Consider the following 15,503-nt stretch of genomic DNA (forward strand, 5'->3'; position numbering starts at 1 on the left):
CACAATAAGTACACATGTGTAGCACATTTGTTGCATTGCATTGGGGACGTAACGAATGTGTGAGTGCTCAGGCCTCATCCATCTAACAAAATTGTGAAAAAGCAAGATCATTTACCAATAAAATAAAGATCTTGACACAATGTTGGGGTCAATATTTGGGAAGTTGACATCGTGTAGTTTATAATTTATTATTTTCCTTTCAAATCAGCCAGTTGGGACAATTTCCTAATGCTAAGACCTCTCTAAACTGTACTCCAATTTCATGCTCTCAAAGCACTGGCATGACAGTACAAACAGTTCCTTACCTTGATCTGTTAGAAACATGTTATTCATACTGCTCATACTGACAATATGAGTGCTCTGAAGCGGGACATAACACTACAGTATAGAAAAAAAAATGTCCCCGGCACCTGGGTGTTCAAATAGAAACATACATGCATATGCATATCACTTTCTGATCAGGGCAGTAACTATGCATTCCATTGTATTCTTGTTTGGGTCTGGTGGTCTAATATGCATGAATTTGTGCAAGATAAATACACTAAAAGATAATTACTTAAAAGAGCTCTTGCCTTGATCAGAGGTATGCAGCACAACCCATCACCATTTCAAAAACTGAATGTGGAATATTTAGTTTGTAGAGAAACTCACCCAGAATCTCATCCACAAAGGAAGTTATGTCATCAGTGATGTTGGCCCGTTTGAATTTTCTTTTCAATTCCTTGAAGGACCTGAACAGAAAAACCGTTGCAATGCAATGTGGAAAACTGTATCAACTGGAGGTCAAAGAGAGACTACAAAATAATTCAACTTTACCTTTCACTAGATTTATCAAGGTGAAAATTCTAGAGGCCTGTGATAAGTTTTGTATCACTGTAAAGAAGAGTGCTTTACTCAAAGTATCTACTGTATTGTGGCATGTACTCGATGCTATAGTGTTCCGTTAGGACCATTGGAATAGTTCCTGACAGCATGCTATCAATGTCTTCCTTTATGGCAATGAGGATCTATGAATATGTATACAGTTATATTCTCAGGCATCACAATTTATTGTTTACTATTGCTGTTTTCATCTTTGGGTTTGTTGGACTGACATAGCTAACAGCAAAGACTACAGTATAAACATTATTCAAAGTAATTTTGCTTTAATCATAGAGGTATGTTCTGATTCTGAGGTATTCAACACAATTAGTTATTACAACACTAGTAGCACTAACTTATGAACTTCATGTTGCATTCAAAGAGTTTCTGAGAAAATCAACAGTTCCTTATACTTGTGATTCCTGTGTAAATAGATCAAATGACATAAAATATCAGGTTATCTTCACATTAAAATTTGACATCACTTTTTGGATGCACTGAAATGGGGAGGGCAGGGAAGGATAGGACGGAAATGGAGAAACGGTTGTTGCCAGTTTATATTATCAAAGAAAACACTTAGTGGTGACATATGTAACATATAGCAAGTGGAAGCACACAGGCTTCAGACAGTGTGATCATAGTAACAAAATCACTGATTAACTTGCTGAGGCAGTTGTGCAGGGTGTTATTAACTCTTACATTATATATAATAACACATTCACTTAATACATGTCTCCATTGAAACAGAATGATGGAGAAGTATGTCCCATATTATTATTTTTAAAAATGTCTTAGCCTTGGCAAATCTTGGGTTTTTATCAAAAGGAAATAATCTCAAGTAGGTACTCCTACTACTGGGAGGAGTTTACAGGCTCGCTTCAAGAAAACTAACCCTATTCAAATAGCTTACTTCATTGTTGGGATATTAAAGTTGATGATAACTCAAGTTTGAAGGTATATCTAAGGTAAATACTGGGCCAATTGAAGCCCTACTATGTACTGTAGGTTTGGTCAAGTTTAACTACTTGTGCCAATTCATTCCTTAGTTTGTAACTGAGATACTGTATACCAGTAAGTATAGTCCTCCTTATTACAAACCAGAATTTAGAAGTTTTCACACTTAGTGTGGGTATGGTACTAACTTAGTTGGGTATGGGTCTCATTTTGTGCAGTGACTCTATTTAATTGTAAGGGGACATGCACTTATGAACTAAATTGATTGTTTAAGAGCCTGTCATACATTTTACTGCCTATTATTTGTGGAAGTGAGGCTGACAATACAGAGGAATGTGGCCACACTGTAAAGACATATTACTACCTTTCCCTGTCACCCAACACAATGACACCCTGACAAATTGGAAAGTATCAAGCAATCGGAATATGTGTTCTTTAATCAATGATTCATACACGAAACGAAAAATGGACCCAGTTTATTAAACATATGCACCTCTTTGTGTACATTTAAAATTGGTAAGCAATATAATGTATGGCATACCATGCCTAATATATAGTGTATGTATGTAAGATTGAGACCTTAATCTTCCCTTTAAGGCTCTTAGGGAGTTTGTTGATCAAGCAAGTCTCTGCTCCACCAGGATTGGGCAGAAACAAAATCACTTTCTACCCAGACTCGAATCTAATTCTAACTACAACCCAGCTTACCAGTCCTGCTATACACTAATTGTACACTTACCATTACCATCAGCATATTATAAACCATTCTGTGCAAGATCCGCATCATGTGACCCCCAAAGATCATCTCAAGACTGATTAATCAACATTTACCTAATGAGGAGATACAGACAAAAGCAATAAGACTCAGTTGTCACTAGTTCTATATTCAGAATATTTATCAGAACTAGATGTTTTAATGCAAACAAGAGAGGCCTTTTTTATTGAGTTTGCCTTTTTAATATTCACTCAACAGTATTTCTATTGCTCACAGATATAAGCTAATGCTAAAATGACTCTGTGCCTTGGTAACATGTTGGTAATCCTATGGATTAGTCTAAATTAATCAGTACACCCTTCTAGTTTGGTACTTTTAACACAAATCGTGCAGCAAACCAACAAAGTTGTTCATCTTTGTTCACCTTTACTTTGAAGTCAAGCAAAGTTAGGCCTAATTAGTGGCCTGGATTGCTTTTGTCAAACAATTGGTATATCAGTGTGAAGCAGAGGATGCTCTTAAACATAAATGTTGTTTTTGCTTTCACAACTGTCCCAGTAACTTCATTTCCACTTTTGCCAATAGACATCAACGTGATGCCCCCCCCCCCCCCCAACTCCCCAAACTTATAACAGAAGTACATAACAACTTTATGACCAAAAAGAATACATAATGCATTAAGGATTTCAGATGTCACAACGTGCTGAATCCTTCAAGAACTTGTCATATTGTGTTGAATGATCTTCTGTGATAGAATCATAAAGTTTTGCTTGTAATAGTGCAATACTCAATACATATCATTATTCATGCAAAATATTGAATATGATGGGATGGGTGGACCTTGTCTTAAATTACATAATATCCACTCAACATGGAGACGATGACAATAGAAGTCTATGTTAGTATTAGATGCTCACATTAGAATGAAACTGTTTCATAATGAAACAATAGATGCCAGATGAACATTCCATTGGTCTGATTTGAAAGATTAGAGATGTACTTGGCTATTATATAGAAATCACATGAAAATTTCCTCCTCTTGAAACCTACAGTTATGGTACAATTTGTAGAGATGATGCTACAATTAGAGAAACACTGAACAAAAGAGGTCTCCCTCAGTCTACTGAAGACACAACGTTTAGAAGTATTCTAACTTAGATTGTTCATTGTTCATATGTTACGTCTTGTTTTGCAGTAATTGGAATTAATGGGGGGAGGGGTGCTGGTCTGCTGGATTAGGGACTTTCCGGTGGGGACATTTCCCTTGAGGGATCATCTGATAAATTATGTAGTAAAAACATCCACTTAAACACTTGCATTCAAATGGAGGAGGGGAGGATTGGGTTGATGGGGTAAGAATCAGGTGGTGGACCATGTCATCATTACCCTGTTCTGTAAACTGTACACATTTCTTCCAAGAGCTGTAATCCGGATATGAAACTGGTAAATCCCTAAAAGGCTGATCTCAGGACTGAATAATGCAAGTTAACCTGATGATGAGAAAAACAAAATGCATTTGGTCATCAGTTATAATTTTATTATTCATTTAAATTGTCATCACCCAGTCTGCAAGTAGCAGAATTCTATCATGTAACATTTTCTAACACATAGAAATAACACAGAGCTCTATTATAAATATATGGTATGCTACTGTAGTTTCAAATAAATTACAAAGTAAACTTAGTAAAAGATGTGGGATGTCTTCTGATATTATCAACTATCTTGATATGATATTTACAACTCAATTATGATGATAATAACATTGTTAAGAAACTAATGCAAGTAGAATACAAATCTAAAGACTGTACAAGATGAGTTCAAGGTCTCATAATGCCTCCCACAGTGAATATACATCTCAACTAATACCAAACTGATTGAAATATAAACAATCATTAATCTGAAATTAAGACACACATTGAATCCTCAGTCAAACTTGAAGTAATACCACTAGTAATCCACAGTATGGTTTATATTCAATTGAGAAACAAGAGTTATAATGATGCAGCCATGAAATAGAATGGAACCAAAAGAAAACATGATAAAGGATTCTGGTCACATAATTTAGGCCCCAATAGTTCACTGTACTGTCTATATGTTGATGAATTTGTAGGATTTCTGAATTGCTGACATTGTACTATCATTGAGTTAAAGTACATATTTTTCTATCTGCCAGCTTTGATAAATACTGTTATTTCATAACATTTTGTTCTGTGCAGTCCTGCTGTGAGGGGCAGAGGGGGGGGGGGGGCTCCAGTTGTCAGTTGAGTGCCCATTGACACATGTGATAAAGGATATACTTTACGTTAGGATAAACAAAGTCTTGAAAAAGTTGGCCAGGTGACACAATTGTGCATGGAACTGTGTCTTGCTCTCAATGTTACTGGTTTTGTGTGCACCCTACTTGAATAGTGTTTATTTAGCCTCACATGATGTGATTGTGAATAGTAGAACTGGAGTGCGACAGTTTATCAGGATTTTGGAGACAAATATTAAAGAATTAAGGGAGAAGCAAACCCAACCATTAATTTTAGCTGATATGATAGACCTCATGATAGACCGGGAGCCTAGAGGGTTTGGTTAGCTGGGAAGGTAACCAATTGCTGTGTACATCACAATGTTCACAGTGCATTCCTGTATATGAAACCAGATGACTGGCAAACCGGCTGTGGTGGGTGTGGATGGGAGAGCAATTTTAAAGTCACCTAAAAGCTAACCTAGATCAGCTTTCATGGTAACCACATCAAAGTAAGTACAATGTGTCAGGTATGGCCCCAGGAGCAACAAATGGCCATTGCCAGTAATTATTGGTGGTGGGGTACCCCTGCCAGTGATCAATAGTTGACCCCTCACGGCTGACCTAGGTCAGTTCATGAGGTAACCAGTTGAAACCTACTGGAAAATGATGGTTAGGGCTTCAGATACAAGGGATGGGCATTGCCAGTAATTTTTATTGGTGGGGTACCCCTGCCAGTACACCCCCAAAATGCCCCTCCCCTCATTGACCTAGGTCAGCTCATGAAGTAACCATTTGAAACCTACCGCAAAATGATAGGTATCACTTCATATGCAAGGGATGGGCATTTCCAGTAATTTATATTAGTGGGGTACCCCTGCCAGTAGACCCCCAAAATGCCCATCCCCTCATTGACCTAGGTCAGCTCATGAGGTAACCAGTTGAAACCTACCGGAAAATGATAGGTATCACTTCATATGCAAGGGATGGGCATTTCCAGAAATTTATATTAGTGGGGTACCCCTGCCAGTAGACCCCCAAAATGCCCCTCCCCTCATTGACCTAGGTCAGCTCATGAGGTAACCAGTTGAAACCTACCGGAAAATGATGGGTATCACTTCATATGCAAGGGATGGGCATTTCCAGAAATTTCTATTAGTGGGGTACCCCTGCCAGTAGACCCCCAAAATGCCCCTCCCCTCATTGACCTAGGTCAGCTCATGAAGTAACCATTTGAAACCTACCGCAAAATGATAGGTATCACTTCATATGCAAGGGATGGGCATTTCCAGTAATTTATATTAGTGGGGTACCCCTGCCAGTAGACCCCCAAAATGCCCATCCCCTCATTGACCTAGGTCAGCTCATGAGGTAACCAGTTGAAACCTACCGCAAAATGATAGGTATCACTTCATATGCAAGGGATGGGCATTTCCAGAAATTTATATTAGTGGGGTACCCCTGCCAGTAGACCCCCAAAATGCCCCTCCCCTCATTGACCTAGGTCAGCTCATGAGGTAACCAGTTGAAACCTACCGGAAAATGATGGGTATCACTTCATATGCAAGGGATGGGCATTTCCAGAAATTTATATTAGTGGGGTACCCCTGCCAGTAGACCCCCAAAATGCCCCTCCCCTCATTGACCTAGGTCAGCTCATGAGGTAACCAGTTGAAACCTACCGGAAAATGATAGGTATCACTTCATATGCAAGGGATGGGCATTTCCAGAAATTTCTATTAGTGGGGTACCCCTGTCAGTAGACCCCCCAAATGCCCATACCCTCATTGACCTAGGTCAGCTCATGAGGTAACCAGTTGAAACCTACCGGAAAATGATGGGTATCACTTCATATGCAAGGGATGGGCATTTCCAGAAATTTCTATTAGTGGGGTACCCGTGCCAGGAGACCCCCAAAATTGACCTACCCTGTAGGTCAGCTCATGAAGTAACCAGTTGAAACCTACCGGAAAATGATTTGTTGCTCTTGGGGCCATACCTGACACATTGTACTTACTTAGATGTGGTTACCATGAAAGCTGATCTAGGTTAGCTTTTAGGTGACTTTAAAATTGCTCTCCCAGCCACACCCACCACAGCCGGTTTGCCAGTCGTCTGGTTTCATATACAGTAATGCACTGTGAACATTTGTGATGTACAAGGCAATTGGTTACCTTCCCAGCTAACCAAATCCTCTGGGCTCCCCCTCTATGATGATTTGAGATGAATATCAAATGTGGAGTTGATGTGATTTTACTGTCCAATTATATTTCAAATCATATTCCCAATATTTAAGCAAATGCAAATCAAATAACAAACAAAGTACATTTAAGTTCAAGATTATATCCATAGTTGTGTGACCTACCTAAATTAATCAAGGTTTTTTGTTTTTGTTTGATGGAGTGTCCATTACTAATACCTCTAACACATAGTTCAGCAATACAGACTGAGTTGACTTCTTTAATGTTTCTACAGCATTATGGAATATCTAAAATGATATTTCAAGTCTCGGTTTGAATCTGAAGAAAATAAATACATCAACAGAAGGCATATTTGTAGGTAACCAAACTACTTTCATACAAACTAACAAGTTGCCTTCCAGTCTTACCATTCTGGGATTGTCAGGAGTTCCGACTAGACTTTATTCAATTGAGTCTCAGGAAGCAATTTTTATTTCAGTTTGGCAATAGTAAAATGTACCAGAGGGTGTTTAGGCAGCTATTGTGTCATGGCAAGCTCATTACAAACATACAGTACCAAGTTCTGGATTAATCCAGCAAGAATCCGATCATTTAATACCCTTACTAGAGATTAATTCTGTCGGTTGTATATTGAGTGGATGAGTTAAAACTTTAAATAAAATTCTTTTAGTGAGAGTGAATGGAGAAACAAGAGTATTCCTTCTGCAATCCTATCCATAAAATCTACCAGAGGTAGTTGAAACATTACTATCACTGTTCTACACTAACCATTAATGTGATTACCATCACATGGAGGAAATATCAGCTGATGAACCATTCATTGTCTTTGTCAGCATAGTATGAAAACTTGCATCAAAATTGGTAAAAACAGGTGGAATACAGAAGGTGATCCCCTAATAGCTTGCTTCAGGATAATTCAAGTTAACCTAATGAAGAAAAAAGAAAATGATGTCAATGAGATTTAAGTTTTACTGATAGTACAGTAGATATTGAGAATGTCGTCCAGAAATACAGTAGATATGTGTATAGTCTCTGGCTAACTACCCTGTATACATGGACATTAACAGGAAGAAATCCAGAGGAAGGAAAGTACACTTCAGTTTCCAATAATCAGGTAAGTGTAAAAACAATTAACCAGTAAACCATCAAGCTTGAACCAGATTGATTGAAATGATTTCAACCTCTCTTTCCTATTGAGGACAGAATGTCTTTTGAATTTCCACTCATCAGGAGATAATTGTATCTAATTTAGTGTGTCAGCTTTGGTGGATGGGTGTTTTATATTAATTTTCTTCATTTAATGGCACCAGGCCCCTGGAGACTGCATTACTTACATTGACCTAGTTACACCACTCTCTGGGGGGTCTCTTTTCCAGATTTTAGATCACCAAAGGTTTATAGAGCACCCTGTTCGGCTGGTCAATTGCTATCCAATATGGTCAGTTCTTTCCACAAATTTGGCAGATGAAGACAGTTGTAACCTCAAAATTTTGAGTTAAAAAAGTTTTGAGATGAAAAAGTCAAATTGTTGACTTATGAGATGAAAAAAAAGGTCAGCATTTTTACTTTTTAAGTCAAAATCTTGAAATAAATAGTCCAAAATATTGAGATAAAAAAGGCAAAATATTGAAATTTGAGGGACACTTATTTTTTCCCTTTGTCCCTAATAAGCCACCGTACTCCAGTCGGTGAAGTTAGATCAATTTTGAGACCAATTATATTTTTCAAAACAAACTGTAGTGACTGGCTGAGCAATGTTTAAAAATTAAACAAGCACAAGTGACAATTCTGTATTCACAGCTGTATATACTCAGATGAGTAGGAAGTACAGTATTTCCAATTGTGTTCTCTGTTTATAGTGGCTGGACTTCCAGGGGTACTGCAAAGCTCTCCAAATCTTCAGTATTTTCACATAGTTTTTGCAATCTGCTAGCAATTTTGAGCACATGAGGACATGTCAGAAATAGAAATACTTAATCTGATTTTACTCTAGGTGTAATATATATATCTGAGCCCTAGCCGAGTGCTTCAGAAGAGCTCTGTAACATCTCTAATACCCTCTTCTACTAAGTTTAAAACATGTAAATACATGTTAAAGAGAAAAATGTAACTTCTATGAAGTATAAATCTAAGCCCTGGTGGGAGTCCCTGGGGACTTCAGCTGAGGCATTTCCCCTTTCAGATATTTCTCTGATAGTAATTTTGCAGCCCTAGTGGAGCCCATGGGGGTGGGGGGGGGTGGCAAGTGCTCACCACCCTAATGGATCCCAGTGCTTGTATATACAGTATTTGAATGCCCTTTAAATGTGTTTATTTTAAACAGTATTTAGCATCTCAAATATGCAAGGAAGAAATGTTTTCATGACATGATATTGATAAAGAGTGGCAGGGAAATTTAACTTCCTGAACCATGCTTGCTAGCCAGCAGTTTGGTGAATCAAGTCGCAACAAACCAGATGTATATACTTCATTCTTACCGTTCCTATACATTCTGGGGGTCAAGAAGTGTACAGTAGGATACTGAAAGAAGCTTGATAGGTTCATAGGTCCTGATCTCCTCTATCCAGTACAGTCTCTGCCTTCATATTCACTAGAGGGTTTCTTCCTACGGTTGAATTATTACATCATGGAGCCGTTCGAGCCTCAGTGACTTCTAAATCAAAAGTGAAACACTATCATGAAATCAAATTAGTCATTCAGAAATTTCAGAAGACTACAGAAACAAAAGGATACTCTCAACAAAGAAAAACCAGTAGTAGCAGTTCCACTTTGATCCAATCATTTACAGTATCTTATTAATTTAGTGATTATACAGTATTACACTGTTTGGTTTCTGAAGCTTTTTGAAAGTTCTTAGGAACTATAGCATTCAGATAGCAATGTGACACTACAGCAGTCTTTGTGGGTAATCTAATTCACATGTTAGCTGTAAAAGACCCCTACACTTTTAGTTAGTAAATTATGTCAAAGTCCATCTATTTGATTGGTGATATTGAAGCTGAAGATACGTCAATAGGAAATGAGCATTACCAGCACAAATTCTAGAAATGTTCCCAATAATGGGTTGTAGTATTTGGGGTTACACAAACTACAATAATGCTTGTATATATGGAATATTGAATCTCAATCTCTGGAAAATCTAGCATTTCTTTGACAAAGTGGTTATTCTTACAACTATTCGTAAGAATGGTTTCTGATTACGCATGCGCAGTTGCTATTTTTATGACAGGAGTACTATATTTACGACCAGGAGTAACAATAATTTCCGGTTAGGGTTAGTGTTAGGATTGGGGTTTAGGGTTAAAGTTAGGGTTACCCCTACTACATGCGCAGTTGCTTTATTTACTTTACTGCGCTTGAATTCGCCTTTGTCGTAAGAATAGTTTATAAATAATTGTTACGACTAGTCGTAAGAATAGCCACGGCCTTTCTTTGACCTTTACTCACTGGCAAGTTAGCACTTAAATCCACAATATCCCAGGAGAGGAAACAACTCCAGAGTACTTTAAGAGCAGGCTTTTATGACTAATTTTGACTAAAACCTTCAGACAGTTGGATGATTCCGCAAATGTAGAACACTTCTTCAATACAGTAAACTAATATGATCAGTATTCTGAAGGAAGAAAACCTCCCTTCAACTTGTAACCAACTAGCACTAACAGGCTAGCATCACCATATTACAGCTATTCCTACATTGTGCTGAGCCTAGGACACGCATTATGCTGGCATTGCGGTAGTATTGAATATTGTAACTAAAACCGTTGGACAAGGTCTAAGTAAGGCTGCACGTAAATACAGTATGACTAGAGAAGACCTAGGCTAAGCCATAACTTCAACGTTACATATGATGTCCTTGTAGGTACTGTACATAGCCTAACAATATGAAAGGAACACAAGACATACGTGGGATTTCTTCTTTGACAATTGCAATATACTCAGTCTGTTTCTTTCAGTAATATGTTCACCATCTGTAATGTGCTGCAATATCTTCACATTTAGTAATCCAGTACCGTAGCTTCGGGTAATCACACCAAACAAACAGGGACGTACAACCAGTCAACTGTTCTTCAAACGCTACTTTACACTGTGTCGTTGACTCGTTGGTTTGTTTAGATTTTGAAAATTGGGAAATTCCCCTCTTTTCCGATAAATGATCAATCTTCCAATTCAAATAATAGCAATTCGTTAGATCTAAAAGTGAGGACTTCAACAATATGCTGCAAAATGTAAATTCATCATTTACACCTCGACAATTTTCTGGTAATGATGCGTTCATAGAATCCTGTACAGCAGCTTGAAAGTGTTTACGTGTTATGGGTCACATAGGTCTTGTGGAAAATACAACAACAAAAAAACTTAGTTATTAAACTGCAACTCACCAAATTACAATTTAGACGGCCTCTTAACTATTCACAACAGATCTTTCCAAAAAATAAAAAGGGGTTCGGCACAAAATATATAATGAAAACGCAATATGCAAATAATGAAAACAAATATGATGGTCGTGACTTTCCAATGAGCAGTGGCGGAGAAACAGGGGGGTTGGGGGGGTTTAACCCCCCACTTTTTGAAGAGGGGGGTTGGCCCACACAATCAACCCCCCTAGTTTTAGCCAGTAATGTTCTGTTATAGCCTATGTTATGTGCTCCAAATGGCATAATAAATCAAATTATTGAAGTCATTTCATCCTTTAACCTGGTAGGCTATACATCAACAATTAACGACCGACAACCGAGTTAGAATTGACCCACACATTATTTCTAGCCCCTTTCCCCCACCTTGCGCACTGGAACTTGTAGCTCATAGCGCTAACTTCACCCCACAACAGACATACACAAAATAACGCTTTGTTGCTGTTGAATAGTTTTGGAACTGTATACACTTGCCAACCTCAACGAGGTGAAGGAAGGAAAAGAAAAGAAGAAAGAGAGAAAAGGAGAAAAGGATGGAGTAGAAAATACGGCAAGAAAACGGGAAGAGAAAGAGGAACAGTGACAAAATTATTCGAATTTGTAAAGCAAACAGCAGATATCACATCATATCAGTGAGCATGAAAATGGCGTTCCACGATAAACAGCCTCCAAACCATGGGTGCAGATCCTGGTGAAGACAGCGGGACGCGTCCCCACCAACTTTTTCAGTAGTGGGGACATGATATACCGTGTCCCCACCAATTTGTCGTTGCTTATGATCCTAACTTTCTAAACTTTATCGTTTCTTCCAATTAAATAGTACCATCCGCTTTTTACATTATTTTTACAAATAATATTGTTAAATGCAAACACTCTATATCCTTGAGGGTTTAATTATACTAATTAATTATTACTTTTAAGTTTAACCGGGTTGATTGGGTACAGTATATATAATACATTTTCTGTTACTATGAATTTCAGAGGGTGTGAACAGTTAGCTGACACATATAGATTTACAAACACGAGAGATAAATCAGTTAATTACAAGTTTAATGAGAGGATGGCGCACTTTTAAAAATAACGTTAGAGCTACGGCTCTGGCGAACTTCTGCTATTGAGTGTTGCAGCAGCGTAAAAGAAGTGGCGCGCTATCAATATAAACAAGTATATATCATGTAGCCATAAGTCTGTTGGCTTGGAACTGACGTACGGTGTTTATTATTAAGTGGGCAAAATTAAGACAAAATCAGCTGTGAGTAGAACACCACTATCTAGTTGCTGCTGGAAAGACATGGACGAAAGATTTATTTTTAATAACTATGTATTGCATTTTATTATTATTAGACTTAAATTGGAAAACTGTTTTATAGAGACTCAAAGCTCTAGGCCCATACAGTATTTAACAAAACTATATTTCACATTAAGTGTTGCTGTCATGTATATTGGCAGGAGTTAGATCATTCTACTAAAAATCAGTTATTAACTAACATTATTTCAGTTAGCCTGCTCGGCAAAAAAAAGCTGCAGGTTTTTCATACAAGTGGTTCAAATGTCCGACCTCGTAGATTTAGTAAGTTAGGTGATTTTTCAATAATAATTGTGGAATGTTATAGATTGACTTGTATTAATGCCTATAAGGCTATGTTATGTACGAGTAAAATCGAGTTGAACCATTTCCTGTGATTGAAGGGTTAACAAAGTTTCTACAGTTTGTCTATGGATACTTTTTGTTAGCTAGAATGAAGTAATTGTTTTCGAAGTTAAGGATAGGCATCAGCTCACCTAGAATGTTAATCGCTGGTTTTATTCTTCGTTCAACTTAAGATCCTTCAAGAAAACTCAGTGTCTCGATTGCATTTTATTCAATTCCTTTATATTTATGATATGCTTTAACTTGGATATTTTTGATATCAGTTAACAACAAGGCTAAGATTTTTATTTTTTATGAGTTAGATTTGCTAAGCATGTCCTCTTGCTAAAAGTAGTAATTCTAGCTTTTCGCAGGTGATGTTTGAGATTTCTAAAATAGCCTAACTGTATTACTAGTCTAGCCTATAGCCTACCTAAGTTTGGTATGGTCTTTGTACACATCCTAGACTATGCCTCTATACCATACCGTCAAATTATCTCTCTGTTCAATAATTACTGTATTAACTATTAACAGTGGTTCCTCTCCATTAAACAATCCATCTTAATAACCACTCAAGGAACAAGTCAATGGTAACAAACAACATCCACGAATATAATACGTACTCTGCAACTCCACTACACTAAACCATTCAGTGATAGATACTATAGATGTGAACAGGTAGAGGTATTCAATAGCATGAGTCACCGATATTCATATACAGGTGTTTCCCAGCTGTTCGCGGGTGATGTTTGAAATTTGTAACAGACATTTTGGCGCCAATAGAAATAAATGTACGAGATACGTAACGTTGTACATACCCGTGAAAACAGGCAGTTTGATACCCGACGTCGATTGGGTATGTAATAAGGAAGGGGTCGAGGAAGTAAATAATACAACACAACCTATATCAAGTAGATCAAGCTATCTTTGACATTTCTCCCTAAGCGGTAGGGTGTTAGTTCCCGTGCAACCCCCCCCCCCCACCACCGGTTAAAATGTGGGCAAAGAGCATTGATGTAGGCCTACACATTCACCCACCCTATTATCTGCTAGTGGATGCATAAACAAACAATAAACACACAAGTTTGAATACCGTCTGTTTCAAATGATTTAAGGAGTACATGTTTAATGAATATTAAAACCTACATGGAATAACATAAATTGAACATCTTTGTTCAGTCATACACATCTTGCAGACACATCGTGCAGACAAAATCTTGAAGAAAATGAAAGACTTGATCCTCATCATGAAATTATTGGAATAAATGTAACTACACAACTGTTTTTCAACCCCGCCCCCCCCCCAACCACCTCTGTAATGAATTCCATTGTGCTGGCTTATTCAGCTGAATCTTTGCACCAGCAAAGAGAGTGTCAGGCAATCAAACGATGTTTGTCTTTTCACGTACCTTAAGCTTGTAATTGCTCAAATCAAAATACTATGTCGACATTTCACCATAATGTTAACAGTCAATTCATGTAGCCCCCCTTTTTTCCCCTCCATTTTTACTATAGTACCATCCTCATCAGAAAAGTATAATTTGTGAGATAAAATAGTTGAAATTTGTATAAGAAAGAAATCTTGATTTCGAGAAATGCAATTGCAATTTCGAGAAAAACGTACAAGTTTCAGATAAAACGCTAATATTTTTAGATGATAAGTCGACATTTCAAGTTTAAGTTTAAACCAAAAGAAATCGACATGTTACATGGAGGGAACTAAAGAGGTCGAAATAAATCGAAGAGGTTTAATTTTTAGAAAAACTAGTTTAATGTTGAGAATTACGGTAAATTACAGATGGCAATTTTAGGGAGCTGTATCGGTAAGTTTGCGTCTCCAATCCTGAAAACTGATCAACTCTCCTTTATGGTTTAGTACCCAGTAACGTGGGTTCACATTCCAAATTCTCCCGACAAATTTAGGAAGGGAATGAACCTTTATGGTCAGACTATAGGTGGATTCGAAAGTTTTGATGTCGTTGAATGCAATTCTATGTAGGGGGTTGTAAGGGTCCTCCGACTGAGACAACTCTGAGGCGTATAGTGAAACTATAATTGTTGTCCAAACTTAAGGTTGTGCTAAAGAATACTAGTGTAAAGTTTGAGAACTGAACTGACCGATGTTAAAATCACTATTGTATAATTGCATGGAAAATCACAAAATACAGTCATGCCCGTCCAGTTATTCGGTAAACAGCCGTTGGGTGGACATGTTGCCCAACCAGTTATTATTCTTATATACAATAATGCCTGACAAAGAAGTACACTTTAATAGCATGTTACCTTCATGTAGCCATGTACCACATTTTAATAGCAGATGTATAGGTTATCTACTACTTGAAATCGGTTCGCAGGACTAGGAGAATGGGACCCCTTCTCGACCCCCGGTTTTAATATAGGATTTCAAGGGGGGGGGGGAGCAAATCCCAACTGACTTAGGTAGGGCCTACACTATAATGGAAAGGCCAGAGTGGAATGAAGAAGTTTAAAAATGGAG

At 37.6% G+C, this 15,503-nt stretch overlaps 2 protein-coding genes across 11 annotated transcripts in view; one reads left to right on the forward strand and one right to left on the reverse strand.

Moving 5' to 3' along the window:
• The window catches only part of LOC139963618 (uncharacterized), a 343,329-nt gene that overhangs the window by 146,694 nt on the left and 181,132 nt on the right, over positions 1-15,503 (forward strand). The window lies entirely within an intron of this gene.
• LOC139963637 (uncharacterized) overlaps positions 1-15,503 on the reverse strand; it is a 664,171-nt gene that overhangs the window by 1,718 nt on the left and 646,950 nt on the right. For 2 of the 5 annotated variants that reach the window (XR_011791700.1, XR_011791703.1), the window contains exons 4-5: positions 3,917-4,020; positions 2,555-2,646 (exon numbers count right to left, since the gene is read on the reverse strand). The gene's annotated coding sequence lies outside the window, so the exon portion shown is untranslated. Of the gene's footprint in view, positions 1-651; positions 795-2,554; positions 2,647-3,916; positions 4,021-15,503 lie in introns of all 5 variants that reach the window. The other 3 variants (XR_011791693.1, XR_011791696.1, XR_011791692.1) reach the window with 3 other exon arrangements.

The sequence above is a fragment of the Apostichopus japonicus genome, chromosome 22, assembly GCF_037975245.1.
Source record: "Apostichopus japonicus isolate 1M-3 chromosome 22, ASM3797524v1, whole genome shotgun sequence".
NCBI classification, from domain to species: domain Eukaryota; kingdom Metazoa; phylum Echinodermata; class Holothuroidea; order Aspidochirotida; family Stichopodidae; genus Apostichopus; species Apostichopus japonicus.